General features: G+C 40.6%; 1 long non-coding RNA gene across 1 annotated transcript; it reads left to right on the top strand.

The window, feature by feature from the left end:
* The first annotated feature begins 4,527 nt into the window (after positions 1-4,527).
* LOC137448529 (uncharacterized) lies at positions 4,528-5,029 on the top strand. The gene is made up of 3 exons (XR_010989124.1): positions 4,528-4,595; positions 4,693-4,833; positions 4,922-5,029. It is a non-coding gene; the product is annotated as an uncharacterized lncRNA (long non-coding RNA).
* Positions 5,030-16,399: the final 11,370 nt, after the last annotated feature.

The raw sequence follows: 16,399 nt of genomic DNA on the forward strand, positions 1-16,399 counted from the left end.
TGGGGTGCTTGGTGCCATGGGTTAGTTGTTTAGGTGGGTTGGATTGGTTGATGGGTTGGACGCGATGATCTTGAAAGTCTCTTCCAACCTGTTTTGGTTTATTCTAAATAAAGGTTTATTAATTGTATTTTTGTCTTCTCCTCCTCTCCTATGTAATAATCATGTGCTACTCCTGCTGTTTGGTAAGTGTCCACTCTTCCAGGTGGAGCTTACCTATCAGTAAATCTTGCACTAGAGATTATTCAGTGCAGCTGAATCTTAGGTTTTGCTCAACTTTTTTGCACACTGCTCATTATGCAAGGTGAGTGATGTTGTGTCTGCATAGAAGAATAGAGTGTCAGTGCTCTCATTTTCAGTTTGTACCTTGTTACAGAAGTTCAGTTTCTGTGGTCACCAGGCTTCCCCTTGTTGCTCATTAACTTTCCTCTTAGTGTTATCTTCTCATCTTCCAAGGATGCAGTAGTCACCTCTGCAGGGCAAAGGGTCTCAGTAGGCAGACTTTTTTTTTTTTTTTTTTTGTAGAGAAATGTACACACAGTTTAGTATCTAATGAACAGAGTCTGAAAAGGCACATTTAAACTAGCACTTAGGACTGAAGGTACATGGAGAAAGAAAGATAAAATATTGTCATTAGTGACAAAAGAAGTTACATGAAATAAGGACAGGAGGATATTATGCTGTAAACATAGAGCTAAAATGCTTACATTTTCTACAGGTCAGATCCAGTTTGAAACACTAAAACTTTTGCTAAGCTAGTTCTGAATGCAGGTGTGATAGAGAGCTGAGACAGGGTATGACTGTTCTGTCCTCATGTAATGGACATAGGAGGCTCTATGGCCTTGAGGAAATATTTCACACAGGATAATGGGATGAGAGAGGCACTGCAGCTACAGCCTTCTTACACTCCCACACCAAGTAGATGATCTCTATGATTTGGACTTGTTATTCCACCTCACTGTGATATCTTAGTCTCCCAGCTAATGGCTTCATGCCCTTGCCCTGCCAACAAATGCCTGTGGCTCATTCCCATGCCATTCCTGGCCTGCATCCCCGGCTCTTTAACCCCTTGAGAATTCCATTTCTGGAAGCTGGACTGCCTTCTTCATTAAGGTAGTTGTAACCACCTCTTCTGTGAAGAGGCAGTGCAGGCAGTATGACGTAATTTAGCTGCTTTTATGTGGGAAGGTCAAACCTGCTAATATTGTTGCCTTTCTAAGGGGCCCCTGACCATCAGGAGCTAAAAGTAAACATGTTTCTGGAAAACAGGATCCCCTAAGAGGTCTCAAGTGGGTTATCCACAAAGTGATGTATAAGGTGCATGCTTCCCCCTTGCTAAAAGATTTACTTCACTGCTTCCCTTCACTCTTCATCTGCTGAATAGCTCTTATACAATTTTTACTTCTTTGGCCTATGTTACTTAGTTCTTGTCTGACTGATCTGTTAAAATAAAATTCTTTTTCCTCTAGATGTTCCCCTCTGGGTTGTGACCAATGAGGTAACTGACTCTGGTTTCTGCAGGAGACATCGTTTCCTCTCCTCCTTCCACAGCAGTGAGAGATTCTGAAATTCTTCAAAGCAAAATCTTTAAATACCTGTAGATGTTTCAGGGATGAGACTCTGTGACCCTCAGCTCACATTGGCAGTACTCCCCTGTAGGACAACCACTCTCGAACGTACAAAGTTTAATTTAAACATGGGTCCAAAACAACTGTGTGAAGTGCAGGGTTTGTCTCTGTCATGAGCTGATCCAGACCTGCTGATTGAAAAACTTTTGACCACTGGGATACATCAAAATCTGGATCACATTCTGAATTAAAAGGCTAGGTTTCTGCTTGGGCAGCTAGAAGCAAAGAAAATTTCAGGTAACTCAGTTTTGCAATGCACTGTCTTTCTTCTCCATTCATGGAGAAACCAGTTCCTCCTCTAGACTCAGGAATAAGGATCAAGTAAAGTGGTAATTTAACAGGAAGGGAACAAGAATTGGCTGTTTGACTGTATTGTTCACGTGTTGCCATCTTCCAGGTAGGTTTTTGTAACTCAAACAGGCTAAGGATGACCAGCCTCAGCAGGTCAGCCTGGCAAAAAGCTCCCTAGGGACTATATCTTCTGGAAAAACAACATCATATCTCCTTGTACTAGCAAATGTCTGCCTGTGCACCCATGCAAAGGCAGAGTCCTTTTATATAACAGGGCCCTGAGGAGTACATGGACATGTATTTTCACCAATGTGCAATGATGCTATTTAGGTATCAGTGAACACTCTTTAGAGCTTCCTCATTATGGTTCCCAGAGATCTATGCTCTGTTGCTTAATGAAAAGGAGATAGGGCAAGTTGTCACTGCCAACAGTAATGTGACATTCACATAGCAGAATAAAGAGTTCTGTCCAGAATGCCTTTTCTGTTGGGTGGGGAGAAAGGGAAGGGACAAAGATGAAAAAGCTGTACAATGAAAGACACTACGGAGTAGAGTGAAGACAAGCACAAAAATGTCCACTGCAATACATTTGATACATGAAGAAGAAACAAACAAAACCCCACCCCACAACAATGACAAAACCAAACCCACTGTCACCACTAAGAAAAGTGAAGAATGGTTTTTCAAAGTTGATGGAACAGGAGTGGATTTTTGAGTTTGCTTTTGGCTTTTTTGTTTGTTGTTTTTTTCCTGTACAAGAGCTCTTCTATCTCTTATGTTTTAATCTTTCCCAATATGCTGTGCAAAGCAAATATGTCACCTGCCTTTAAAGATGTTGAGGGTTAGGGCTAGGCTGGCCACTGAATGAGGGACAGACACTCTCTACCAGCCCTTCTCCCTTCCCACAGGGAAGAGGAAAGTAATAAGGAAAAGAAACCCATGAACTGGAAAAGAAAACAAAAACTACTTTAATGAAAACAATAGCATGAAATATATGCATATAGTTACAAATTAATATTTATTCCAACACCCTTGACAGTAATTAGTCAGCCTCACCACTAACAGCAGACTGGAGCAGCATTCCTCCTCCTGGAAGAAACCTCTTCTCTCTCTGATTTACCTAGTAATAGAGATAGTAATGCCTGTAAAGAAGAGGTAGCTTTTCCATCTCATCTATTTATATTGTCTCTGCACTCAAACAGGAGTCACCATGTGGCATGTACTTTTCTTGATTAGCTAGTCTTATAGGAAAGCATCTTTTAAAGAGAAGGGCTATTGGACTCCACACATAGGGTGAGATTTCTGAGCTCATGTTCATTCTGTTCGCTGGACTTTGTGTATCAGGGTGCACTGAAGCAGATGTGCTGCAGACAAGAGACATTCCTATGTCTTTTGTTCCTTCCTGATCAGACTGCAGATGAGAGCTGTGTGAAGTGGCATTAGATTTGATTTCCTACTGCCACTTTTGGGATGGATCTATACTAGAATACCAGCCAAGCTGTGTATTTCTGGTCTTGCAGTGTAACTCCTCTTAAGATAAAGAAAACTGGCTACTTTAGCAATTAAACTGGAAGATTTCTAGTCCTCTCAAAAATGAGTAACTTCTCCATGGCTCCCAGCCCCAAAGGCTCCATATGGACTCATCCAGCTGGGCATCTGCATATTTTTGGCTCTAATTCAAGGGGCACAACTGATATTCACAAATGTGTCTCCCACCCACCACCCCAAGCTCACAAGTCATCCAAATATTCATGCCCATACAGTTTTAACACTTGCTTGATGCAGATGAAAGATGGTCACCAGCCTCAGCATGTCAGCCTGGCAAAAAGCCCCCTAGGAAATATATCTTCTGGAAAGGCAACAATTAAAAGAGATGGTTGGGGTAATTGTGTTTGATTGAAGGGAGAAATATTTTTTCTAGCAGAAAAATGAGCACTTAAAAATGTTCGGCCAGCCGAGGACAATTATCTGCCCGGTGATGCGCAAGCAGAGAGGGCAGTTAATCCATTTTAAATTGCTTATGTAGTCAGGAGAGCGACTGGAAAATGCCACTAGACTGGCTTTTGCTCTGGGTGCAGTCACAGAGACTTCAGTGACAGTTGGGACCAGACTTGTTGGACGCAACTGCTCTTTACTTTGCCATGACTTCTCACCAAGTGTATTCAGTTGACAAGTTTCTTTTATTCCACTGTACAAATCTGCAGAGAGACACTGGGACCTGAGTATGAAAAAGGGCATTATTCTTTCACTCCTAAAGTGTTGCCCGTAACACACAATCTGCTTCTGAGGTTTGGGTGACAATGCTCTCTTGTTTCAGGAGCTTGCCACATATACCAATTGTCTGTTGTGGTGGCAGAGGCCCCAACAGGAGAAGCTGTTTTTTCCTGTCAAAGAAAATGTACAGGCATGACTGAAATGTATGAAAAATACACCAGTTGGGGGGGGGGGGGTGAGGGGAGAAGGGAAGCTCTTTCTGTGTTCCCCCCCCCACTGATGTGTTTAAATACTGACTCACAAAATCGTTTTTTTAACCCTTGGATGAAAGGAGAACAAGCTGTTTTGTGAGTGATATAAAAATGGCTGTTTTCTAGATTTACTCAGAAACCAGGATGAACAGGTTCCAAAGGGATTTGCCTGCATGAGGAACCAAGCAACCTGCCTGGATTTCCTTTGCCTTGTGTGAGTAAAACACTTCAAACTTGTTTGTGTTACAGAAAAGGAAGGGAAGAAAATCTCGAGCACTGGCATGTGTCCTCATTGCCCCTTTTCCCTGCAGCTGTGAAGATCTGAATTCAGATTCTTTTTTGCACCAGAACAACAGAGAGAAGTCTCCTGGTTTTGTCTTGAGGAGAATTATAAACCACTGAAGTGCTGCAGGACAGGATCAAATACAAGCATTACCTCATCACCATGAAATGTAATTGGCTGGAGATAACTGGGGGTGGGGTGTTGGTGCCTAAGCTCGTGAGTGGTGGGTTTTCTCATTATCTCTTTCTCTTTCAAAGTAATTGACCCTTTTAATGGATGTCACTTAAAGGAACAGCCTGCCTTTGTGGAAGTGTCTTATAGAACCTGGGAGGAGCAGCACAAATGTGATCATAAAGAGATTGAATGAGATCAATACAAACAATTTAAACATTAATAAATAGCTCTTTAAATGCAATAAGAAATTGTGTATTCAATATGGCTCTTGCTATTAAATTCCCCAGGACAGCTCTGAAAGTTATGTAGTTATTAGAATCCATTAAGTCTCTGGATGCTTCCTAAGGCCTCACCATGTCATTTTTTATTCAGGACCACCCTCTATTATTGGATTTCAGAAAAGTCATCATTGCTTGCAGTCAGCATGAAAAGCCAGGTGATGACATTACTTCTTGTGAGGACCTGACTTCTCAGCTATTGAGAACATAATGCCCTGTTAGGAGGCACCAGGAAATTAGGATTTCATCTCTAAGACAAAATATCAGAATATTATCTAGGGGACAAAGTTACCTCTCCTGTTAGAGAGAAGGAGATGAATAACAATTTAAGTGACCTGATAATGTGATAGCTTCATGAAAGTGGTAGAATCAAGGCTAGAGCTATTATGTGAATATAAGCAATACTCTTGCCACTGCCTGTGGTTTTCACTTAGATCTTACTTCTATGAAAGTCCTTTCGGCATAAAACTAATTAATCAAACCTTGAGATCCTTTCTCCACTTTTATCTCCTGATGAATTATGTGGTCAGGTGCAGACCCAGTTCCAAGGTTTTATTTAGTATCTGTGCCATACAATGGTGCATACCATGTGTGCTGCAAGTGGCCTCTAATCCTTTATTTCCTTTATGGCACTTACTAATAGGGAGCTGAATTTTCTCTCTCTTTGTTTCTCTGATGTTTTTTGCTTTGCTTCCTTTTAGGGGATAGAGAGCAGACAAACTACATTATCCTGGTAATTAACTATCTTAGCAATATAGTGGTACCATGTCAGTGCTAATGCTGTGTAACAATTTGCATACATTAGTTTTCATGTCCCAGGAAAGCAATTTTTGTAGATTTAAGAGGAAAATAAGGAGGGGGGAAAGGGAAGGAAAAAGGACAGAAGCTGGAGTAAATATAGATTTTAATTCAGAACTGTACTCAAAGAAAGAGAGTAAGTGAAGCCCTGGAAGTATTTGGAGCCTTTTTAACAGAGATGCAGTTATTCCTGAAGCAGTTAGTTGACAGTGATGATCTAGTCTGGAGGAATATTCAGTGCCTTTAGAACCCACTATTTTCAACCAGTGCTGTGAGTGCTGACTGTCTCAGCTATATGCAGTATCATGGCCCTGGATGTGCACTGCTGTGCTCCCTGCTTGTGTCACTGCTGGGCTTGTGGATTTCAATTCCTACAAGGAAAAGAGCTCTGCACAAAAGAGAAGTCCCCCTAAACCTGTCAGCATATCAGATGATCATAATGCTAGCAGTGTTTCTATTGGCAAGACAGCTTTGGCAGTGAAAATTTATCTATTGCTTTCTATTTATCTTTCTATTTATCTTTGCATCCTGGACTGCTTTACAAACCAGGGCTGTAAAACAGATGGAAATACCCTCCTGGATATTAAGAACTGATATGGCCTTTCAGATCTGGGGTGCAGCGGAGCCAGCTGGAGGTAGGGAACAAGACTCTAACTGCAGCTGGTGTACTGCTGTGGCTGCTGAGTCTCTGTTGCTCCTGTGCTCCAGGGATGAGCTTCAGCAGAGGAAAAAAAACAAGCTGCTACAAAGGCAAACCCAAAATTCCTATTTTCCTTTGATCAAAACAACTATGTAGTAGTAGTGTAGCCACTAGTGATGCCACACTGTGGTTCTCAAAGCACGCCTTTGGGCTCAGTTTGGTTGAAACAGTTAGATCTGAATGAGGAGTCCCTGGGGTGGTGAGCAGTAGGGAAGGGAGAACCCCAAGCTGGTTTCAGATTGGTGAGAACCTCCAAGCTCTGTGTTATCTTCACAGGTATTTCTCCATGTTCATATTTGTGTGACCTGGCAGCATGGGCCCCTTAAATTCCATTCCTGTTCTTTTCAATGGTTTAGGCTGTGACTTTGGGAAAACTACTTAATATCTGTGTGCTTGAATTTGCCCATCCATAACTTGGATGTATTAATTAAACAGCTTCCTCAGAGGGATGTTGTGAGGTTTAATGAATTCATGCTGGCAAAGTAATTTAAGATTTCAGATGAAAACTGCTAGAAAAGTGCAAAATGTATTATAATTAATACAAAGAGGATACAAAATAATAATAACCAAAAGGCCCTGAAGCTGCTGATTCCTGTAAAGGCAGAATATTTATACTTTAAGTTACTAATAAAAACATCAATCTCTTTGTTACAAAGTAAAGATTTTTAGCTACATAGCATTAGTAAATATTATGCTTCTGCTTAGTATTTCCATTGTCTTTGCACAGAAAGCAAAATGGATTTACTCTGGATTTATAACAAAAGATACTGTGAAAAGACGATCAGCATTTGGCCCAAAATATGTCACGGGAGTTGACAGTCCTGATGTGCTTGTTTTTGCAGCTCTTTACTCACAGCAGAAGTCTATAGAATTACTTGCCTGAGAGAGTGCAGAAGCTTTTGTAGAATCAGGACCTTGGTGTGCAGGAGTAAGGTAATAACATTCTTTTGCTGTAAACAATGAATTCCACACAGAGTACCAAATCATTGGAAGAGAAACATAAGTTGTATAGCACATGCCAAAGCCTTTTCAGCTATTGCAAGATTTCCTTATGTAGCACAGAAAACACAGGAATGAGTGTGATCTTAACACAGCTCCATAAAATAAAGGTTATCTTTCCATACGCCTAGTCAAGAGTTGAGAAGAGGAAGTGAGGTATTTCAGAGAAAGCTCTTGGAAAAGCAGCAGAGACTACCACAGAAGATCAGGCAAGAAGAGAATTTGATTCTATTCATCAAGACACAATCCATTTGTGTCTTAGTTCAAAAGCTTTGGGATTCCAAAAGAAAGACCAAGACTGTTTAAGATTTATGCTAATTTGTTCAGTTATAAACTCTGTAAAACCACAGTCCTTGCTGTTCAGCCTTCAAGGCCTGTGTCTCCCCTCCATAACAAGGGAGACAACTGATCCATTGGCTGGGAGGGTACCTGTCAGTAGGTCAGTGCAAGCTGTCAGCCTTGGAGAAGATGTACTGTCTGACCTCCTTTACAGATGGGGACAAATTCTCTGACAATTGAAAATGTCATTGGAGTCTGCACCTCATGTAATCCCAAATGAAGGGCTGGGCAATCTTCTGTGTAAAGGTGGCTTTCCTGTTACAGGGCAACTTATGCATGCCCTGTCTTCAGAGGTCAATGCTGAATTAAAGGTGAAGAGATAAAGAGTACTTTGACTATTCCAAAATGTAAGAGCTTATGCTGGGTTTTAAATGTCAGTTTCCACTGTGTATCTATGAAACCTGGCTTGCATGTGGGAAAAAAAAAAAACCAAAAACTGCATTTTTAATGTAGTTGAGGAACTGATTTTGATTTCATGGAGTTGTACTTAATATTTCCTGAAATGAAATGCACATTTGTCTTGGCGTGGGAGACTCTCAGAAACTGTCTATTCTGGGCATGGCAAGCCTGAAGGGCCCCTGGCCAATCGTTTGGATATGGGCTGACACCAACCTCTGAGTTTTGAGAGCTCCCTGCCTTGTCTTCCCGTTTTGCAGCTGGGGAACTCAAGCAGTGCCAATCTTCGGACAGCAACCATACAGAACCTTGTTCCTGTAAGCCGATTCCTGGCTTGTCCTCAGATGATACGTTCTCAGAAAGGCAGATTACACAGAGTGTCCATTTTAGGGAGGACTGTGTATGCTGTATAGGTCTTAACATACTTGGAAATTATGAAGTATACGTTTTAGGGACTTAACAGGGAGTAAGAAAGAAAGGGATAATCTGTCTCTATTGAAAAGACAAAAGGTGAAATGTGGGAAGTACTCTGGCCCTCTGCCACAAAAATACCTTAATGTATTAGTCATCAGAGTGATTGCAACATGTTCTGACAGTTCTAATGCCAAATCTGTGACTGAAATACTGAGGAAAGCCAAGTGTCAATAATCTTTCTAGCAATGAGTGACACCCCAAATATATTCTTTGAAAAAAAACCTGGTTTATATTAGATAGCCTGGGGACCAAGAGTTTACAAACCCAAACTCAGAGTTTACCCACACTCTGGGAAGCCTTTCTGAGTCTGACTGCAGCTGACAAATGACCTAGAGACAGCATTGTAATTGTGGGCTCTCAATTTGGTCTCCTGCTAAGTATTGGAGTCATGTGCCAAAGGAGGGAAGTTTGGAAAGCACACCAGAGTGCATTACATTGACAAATGATCATAAATATCTCTGTAGTGGAAGACATACTTCTTTGCTTAGAGCCGACTGAATTATCAGAGGATTTAGTGCTTATCACATGGGATTGTTACTTATTTTTAACATTTCAGGTTGTCAACCAAGCACCTTAGTGTATGCAAGTATGCTGGCTGTGGAGATAGGAGTTGAACCAAAAAGAGCCATGAAAAATCATGAGTTTTCCTTCCACCAGTTACTGGCAAACTGTTTTCAGTAACTTGTGCATGGCTAATGTAAATATGATCCCCACTTGAGGATGTCACTTGAGATACAGGAGTTGCCATTTCCTTTGATAGTTTAGTCCATGAGTTTGTGTCTCTTACTGGAGATGCTAGGGAACAGGCTGGTAAGACAAAATACTGACAATAAAGTCTTATTTATATTGAACTGTGAAACTTTAATGTTTGTCCATGTACTCTAGAGCTTTGTTAGCTGCTAGCTTATCCCAGAGAAATAATTTCTATGTATTTCATCAAGGTGTTTCTTGATGTTTGTCCTTTATCTTGACTTCTTTGTTTTAAGCAAGCTGAGCTGCTTCATTCTGTCACTGTAATATATTTTTCTCTGGCCAATTGAGAAAATTTCTGGCTCATTCTGCCTCTTGAATTTCAAGTATTATTCAAAACACCTTAGGTAACAGATTTGTCAACAGTATTGCAGCATTGTCTTGAAGTCTCACGTACTCTGATAAAATTGCTCATCTGCTCACTGCTCTGTTCAGTACTCTCCTCTCTTCAAGAACCATAAAAATGGTGTGAGAACTCCTTTTTTATTTCCCCTAGTTCCAAGTTTAGCTAATTGTTTAGAATTACATGGTGTGGATTTCTCAAAGTAGAAAATTAAAGTATAGCAGATACGTAAAGGAATCGAGACAAGAGCCTGTAAAGAGCCAGCTGTTCTAAAACAGCTCTGAGAATAGCTGATTTTCCATATTCTTAGGCTAATCATTTGTTGGATGAACTCTCAGTGTACTTCTCTTGACAACATCTCAATTAAAGAGGTCCAAATGAAATTTGGATAAAACACAGTCTCCCCTTGTTGTGGTTCTGTGCCTTTTGTGTCTGCATCTCCACTGGGATTTATACTCACGTGCGTAGCCCTGCACAGCTACTGTGGTCATCCAGCGGTTTGTCTCACTGATCTGTGGAGAATGTGAGTGGAACCTTTCTTTATACTTGACTGAGATGCTGAGCCATGAGTGTGTCTGTGATGCTATGCCACATAAAACTAAACACTATTATTTGATCACACTGACAGTGATCCACCTGTATCACTCTTCTAAGTGTGAATAGCAAAGCACTCCAGTTCAGGATTGTAAACAACAGCTACAAGCAGGTGCTTGAAGACATATTTTCAAAATGCTGGGTTTTTTCAGTCTGAAGATGAGACTGGCCAAACTGATATTGATCAGCCAAATTTCCAGTAGGTATTTTGGAGAACCCTTGAGACTCTGGCAAATTCTTGGAGGTGCTTAAAGGGAAGAAAAACTCTTATGAACATATAATAAACCCTAAAGTAAAAGAAGCAGAGGATTCCATACCTTCAGCAAAAGTGGGCTGAAACAATGACAACTTATGGCAAAATTCTAGAGTCTGAAATTGAGTGCATACCCAATTATAAAATTTTACACTTGTAACAGGCCAATGGATTTGCTGGGCAAAGCACAATTACAATAAAAGTTGAATTGATCACAGAGTTCTAAAGATCTTTTCTTGCCTCTCATTTTTACTGATTTTTTGTGGAGTCTAATTTCTTTAGAGCAGGAGAATGAGGGCTATTAGCCAAACAGGCCATTATTTATCACAATCTGTAGAGGGAGTGATGGCAGATGTTGATGGTAGTTTTTCATTAACAGTTAATTAAAGCCAATAAATGTTGTGATGCACTGCACAATGGCAGATGGTGAGCTACAGAAAGAGTTTCTCAACAAGTGCTCCATGCTCATCTTCACTTTGAAGTACCATCTAAACAGAAGAGAGTATTAAAATGGACCACCTGTTCAACCACCTTCTTGGCATGTAACTTTTATGTGTCTGGAAATGCAGTCCAAATGCAAACTGAGAGGATGAAACAGACTGCTTGCCACTAAAAGGATAAGAAAATATCCCTCTCTACTGACAATTTGGCTCCTATCTACAGCAAAATTTCTAACCTATTATATGCTATTTGCAGAATTGAATGGATGCCTGGGCCTGGAATAAAGCACTAGCCTGTGCTGAACCTCCAACTTTTACAACTTTCTATTCCAGAATCAGTAGTGTAGATTAGGGTAGAAATACACTTTCCACATAGTTCTTTATGACCCACTTGGCATCTCTTTTGAGAACTTGCTCATGTCCCTGGTAAATTAGCTTTCTGCTCAGATCATATCAGAGGCAAAAAAGGTGACCTCATACAAAGAAACCTAAGTCTGAAGGTTTGAAGCAGAATAACCTAAAGGAGAAAAGGAATATTTGGCCCTTGAATTCCAGTGATGTTAACCTCTGGGAAGACTTCTCTTTTCCTATCAGTATCCACTTCTACAAGTTCTAGGATTGCTAGAAAGTTCTTGCCAGTACAAGCAACTGTACTACTTTGGATATTGTCATAATTGCCATAGTACAGGATCTAGAGACATTTGTAGTGTCTTGCATATTTCATGATGGTAGTACACTTCTAGTATTATTTTTTTTATAGTAAAGAGAAAATAGTATAAATAATGGGTCAGACCAGGGTGCTAAATTTGTAAGCAGCTCCTGAGACTGCTAGTAGTCCCTGCTGTACTCTGAATTAGAAGTTAGCGCACACATAGGCCCTCTCTGGTGGCAAATATGTGGTTTGATGCCTGAAACATCAGTGCAGTTTCTGTCTGTTATTGCTGTTAATATAGTGAGAATGATGTAGCATCATATTTCCAAGTAAATGCACAAACTTCATGAGACATAGCTGTGCTCTGAACCTCAATTTTCTGACAAACTCAATTTTGGTTTATCTGTACTGCAGTGCCTGGAAAGCTGAAGCAAAACACTTAAAAGTATAAAGTGTAAGTCTGGTAAATCGATATGCTGATGTCCTTATGAAGAAGCAACCTGGTGCTGAAAAGTAAGTTAGATTACTGTAGTTTAATCCCCGTGCTTTGAGAGAGATGCTATTCCCAGAATGGTTGATAACAGCAGGAGTATTTCCTATGTCCCAGTTCTTTCACTGCTATTGTTTGCTGAGATCATAGCATTTCTGGAAACATCGCTATAAATAGCTATCCAATCAGAAAGCATTGCATAGACTCTCTGTAATACATCCCTTAGCAGGATCACAAGTGCAAAAGGTGCAGTTAGATGTCGGATGCTGTAACTGGCATTCTGTCTGAAGGATTAAATGGAAAACATTCTGCTCTCTATCAGTCTTTTGCTGCAGAAGAAATGGAGAGCTGCACTTTCTAATGAAGGCAGTGTACAAACTGGAAATACATCATATGCCACTTCTTCATCCAGCCACTGAGAAGGAGTATTTGTGAGCTTTGCTCACTCATATCTCTTTGAAAATATTGATTTCTACCCTTAGATCCTTAAACATGAATTTAGGCACTTTGTGTACCTATGAAATGGTGGCTATATATGGCTATCAGGAAAAAAATCAGTAGCAATGTGTCAGTGATGACATTTTGAAGACTAAGTAATAAAAACACATCAGCATTTTTCTCATTAGGGAACCTATGGAAGCTTGAACCTGAACAATCTGTAGGGGACACATTGATCTAGTTGTGACTCTCTTTTAGATACAGACCTTAAATGTTTGAGAAAAACAAGCAGAGACAAAACTTATTTTTTTATGACAATGGGATCTGTTACAAAGTGGAGGGACATCAATATTGTGGAAACAACTTATTGCTCCTAGTTGATGAAAACCTCTTTATCACCAGAAACGTTGACATATTTGTTTTCACAAAAAGAACATAAACTGTACTTATTTATTGTTTTCTATGAGAAAAGTCAACGAGAAGTCAGAAGAGTTTTCCATGGGGGAAACTGCAATGAATATTTTTTGTCCCAAGTGGTAACAGCAGCACTGAGAGCAGAATCATGCCTGCCTTTGTATGCAATTATGAATTACAATCCCAAATGAAAAGATAATTCATACAGATACTTAAAACATCTCTTTGGGAGCTAGCTATGCTTCATGCACAAGTGGTTATAAGCATTCAAATATCAGGAGACCTGTAGCTGCAACTCAGAACACTATAGAGGTGGCTCTAATCCATAGTACTCAGACCCAAGCTGGAGATAAACCTCAGGCTGCAGATCTCCATTTTTGATTCAGATCTCACACTTTTTAAATTTAAAACACATGAATGACAGTTCTATTAATTTTCAATAGAATTACATGTTCACCTCCTATCTAAAAACCTCCTTATGACAGTCATTGGTGAAATAGATCTTAAGGAACAGTTACCCTACTCTGAGGTGGCATTTCTTCCTTCTGCTGTAGTGCTTGTGGCCTCTTCCCCACTGGACACTTCTCAGTTTAGTCTGGGAGTTAGCACCAGATACACTCAGTGGGTTTAGCAGCTCTCCCTGGCCTCTGCTGAATGTTGAGCCCTGTGCCAGAGGAACAACACACACCTATCCAGGTGAGTGAGACCTGGATGCTATAGTCTCTGCCAGTGCAGTCAGCCACTCGCAGCCTGTCGGAATGCAGAGGGACATGTGCTGAACCCACAGCAGAGCTCTCAGCTTTATAAAGAGTCCTGACACAGTTCCTCTTCTGTGGCTTTTGATTTGGCTTGGAGTGATGGGGGAAGGGGAAGGGGAAGGGGCTGTCTTGCTTTTTCTTTCCTCAGCTGGGGACTTCCAGCACATAATTTTCTTCTGCACATCTTAAGTCTCCAACAAGGGGCAATCATGATAGCACATTATGTAAATATTAAAGACAATTGCAGAGTTTTAATTCGAGCCAACTTCGTTGCTTTTCCCTCTCCCTCCCTCCCTCATCTCGATTTAGTCGGCAACACAATAAACTTCATCAGCTGCCCCGGATTATGCATGCATTAGCCCGTGAGATTCAGCAAGGCCAGGCTTCTCAAGGACAAAGAAATATACAGAGCTCCAGCACCTCACTTTGTTTTCTCCAGCCATCTTTTGTGGTGTGTCATGGGAAAAATTCTAATGAGCCTTTCTGTGCTGCTGGAGAAATTCCTGTCAGGCACAAGCCAGTTGCTCCCTCTACTCTTTATTTTCTAGACAAGAATTTCCTGTTACCTGGACCTTTTGTGAAGAAGAAAATTTGCATCAGGATAGACTGGATGGGTACTTGCTGATCATAATCTATAATAGTTTCACTTTTCTGGGGTTGATTTTCTTCCTTTATCACACAACATTAAGCTTTCCGGCACAGCAGAACACCAGCGGACACATTAGTTTGCATCTATAAAACAGTTGTGCTATGCCTGCTTTCATTGTGCGTGTATTAGGTTACATTTGTCACATTGCATTTTTCTAAAATATGCTATAAAGCTGAGGATGTGATGCAAAGTATTCTGCTTCTAGGGAACTTTCTGGCAAAGTAGAGGCACAGAAGAATTTTTTAACATTCCCTCCCTCTAAATCTTCCAGCAAATTAACAAAGCTTCAGGAGGGAGATACACACTGTCCTTCTGACTTATCTTTAGGAGGGGAGATTGCAGGCTGACCTGTCTGTTTTCTGATATTTTTTTTTTACCCTTATCATTCTGCCATGGGTTTAAAGCCTATTCTTTTCATCTCCAGTTCCAGGGTTTTTCTTCTGCTACCCACGCAGCTCTGTTGCATGCTCCCTGACTGTTTCAAATGTGAGAGTGCTTCATATCAGCCTGGTTCTGTGGTTATAGAAAAATGAATTGTTTCCTGACACCTAGGTTCTAAGTTGGCTGCCTACCCACATGTGTGCACATGCCAGGGGGAGGAGGAATAAGGGGGGGAACCAGGAGAGGGGGAGGCTGGGGGAGGTGGCCATGCTGTGTTGCTGTGGCAGCAGCTGGGCTGTCAGAGCCACTTGGAAGCATGAACTGGTGCTTTAGGGTCTGTGTGTACGTTTCTAAGCTCAACCATCATTTTGAGCATGGCAGGAAGTTGTTTCAACCAAATGGTTGTGGGTGTTCTTGTTTGCTCATTGGCAGAATAATAACTTGCTGCTCTTTGTGTTAGGGGAAAAGACTCTGAAAATGCAACCTTCTGGAAATATTTGTACTTATTTATGCCAGCACGTCAGTCTCAATTTAGGAAGATAAAAATAGAAATTTCTCCTGGCCTCTCATGGGCTTGCTCACCAGTGTACCACATGTAGTTTAATGATGAACAGGCTTAATGTGTGCCTGATGTGGGAAAGCACTGGGAGGAAATGAAATTATTATCTGAAGCATAACATCAACCCATCTACCAAACCAGTACCCATGCTTAATTTCTCCAGATCAAAGACAGATATTTACATATTTAAATTGAAGCTGTTTGACATGATAGTAATTAAATCTATACCATTTAAGTTTCCTTGAGACATTATCCACCATTGTTTGGAAAATACATACCTTGGGTTTGGTTTAATGTTTGTGTGCTGCTGTGAGGAAGACATTCCTCTAGCACAGCTCTCTGCCTGCAGACAAGAAAGGTGGGGATGCTCCTTTTTTGAGGTACAGTGAGAAAGTGCAATTCTAAAGTGGCTCAAGGGAGAAAAGAAAACGAATCTTGTCAAGTGTGTCCCACTAGTTTGTGGCACAATGCTTCTTTTATTTACCTACCTAGCCACAAAATCTACAGGTGCCAAGGCCTTACAGGGATTTAAAATTACATAGATGCTAATACAACTGATTTTTCTAGTGAACACAAAATCTTGTTGGTGTGGGTTTTGTTGTTGTTGTTTGGGGTTTGGGGGTTTTTTTTGCTTTTTTTTTTTTTCCTTTTTGTTGTTTTTTTTACTGCTTCAACTGTGCAAGAACATACTACAATAAGTGACTTTTTCCCTCTTAAGCCTGGAAGAAATAAAAGGATACAACAGCTACTAATTTTTTTTAACAATCTCATCTCCAGGTTTTAAGGATCTGCCATTCAGCATTTACATTTAGCCTTCTATTTCAGAGGAAAGGAACCAATTGGATAGCTCTCTTCT

The sequence above is a fragment of the Melanerpes formicivorus genome, unplaced genomic scaffold (assembly GCF_026170545.1).
Source record: "Melanerpes formicivorus ecotype bairdi unplaced genomic scaffold, bMelFor1.0.p_v2 SCAF_2, whole genome shotgun sequence".
Classification (NCBI taxonomy): domain Eukaryota; kingdom Metazoa; phylum Chordata; class Aves; order Piciformes; family Picidae; genus Melanerpes; species Melanerpes formicivorus.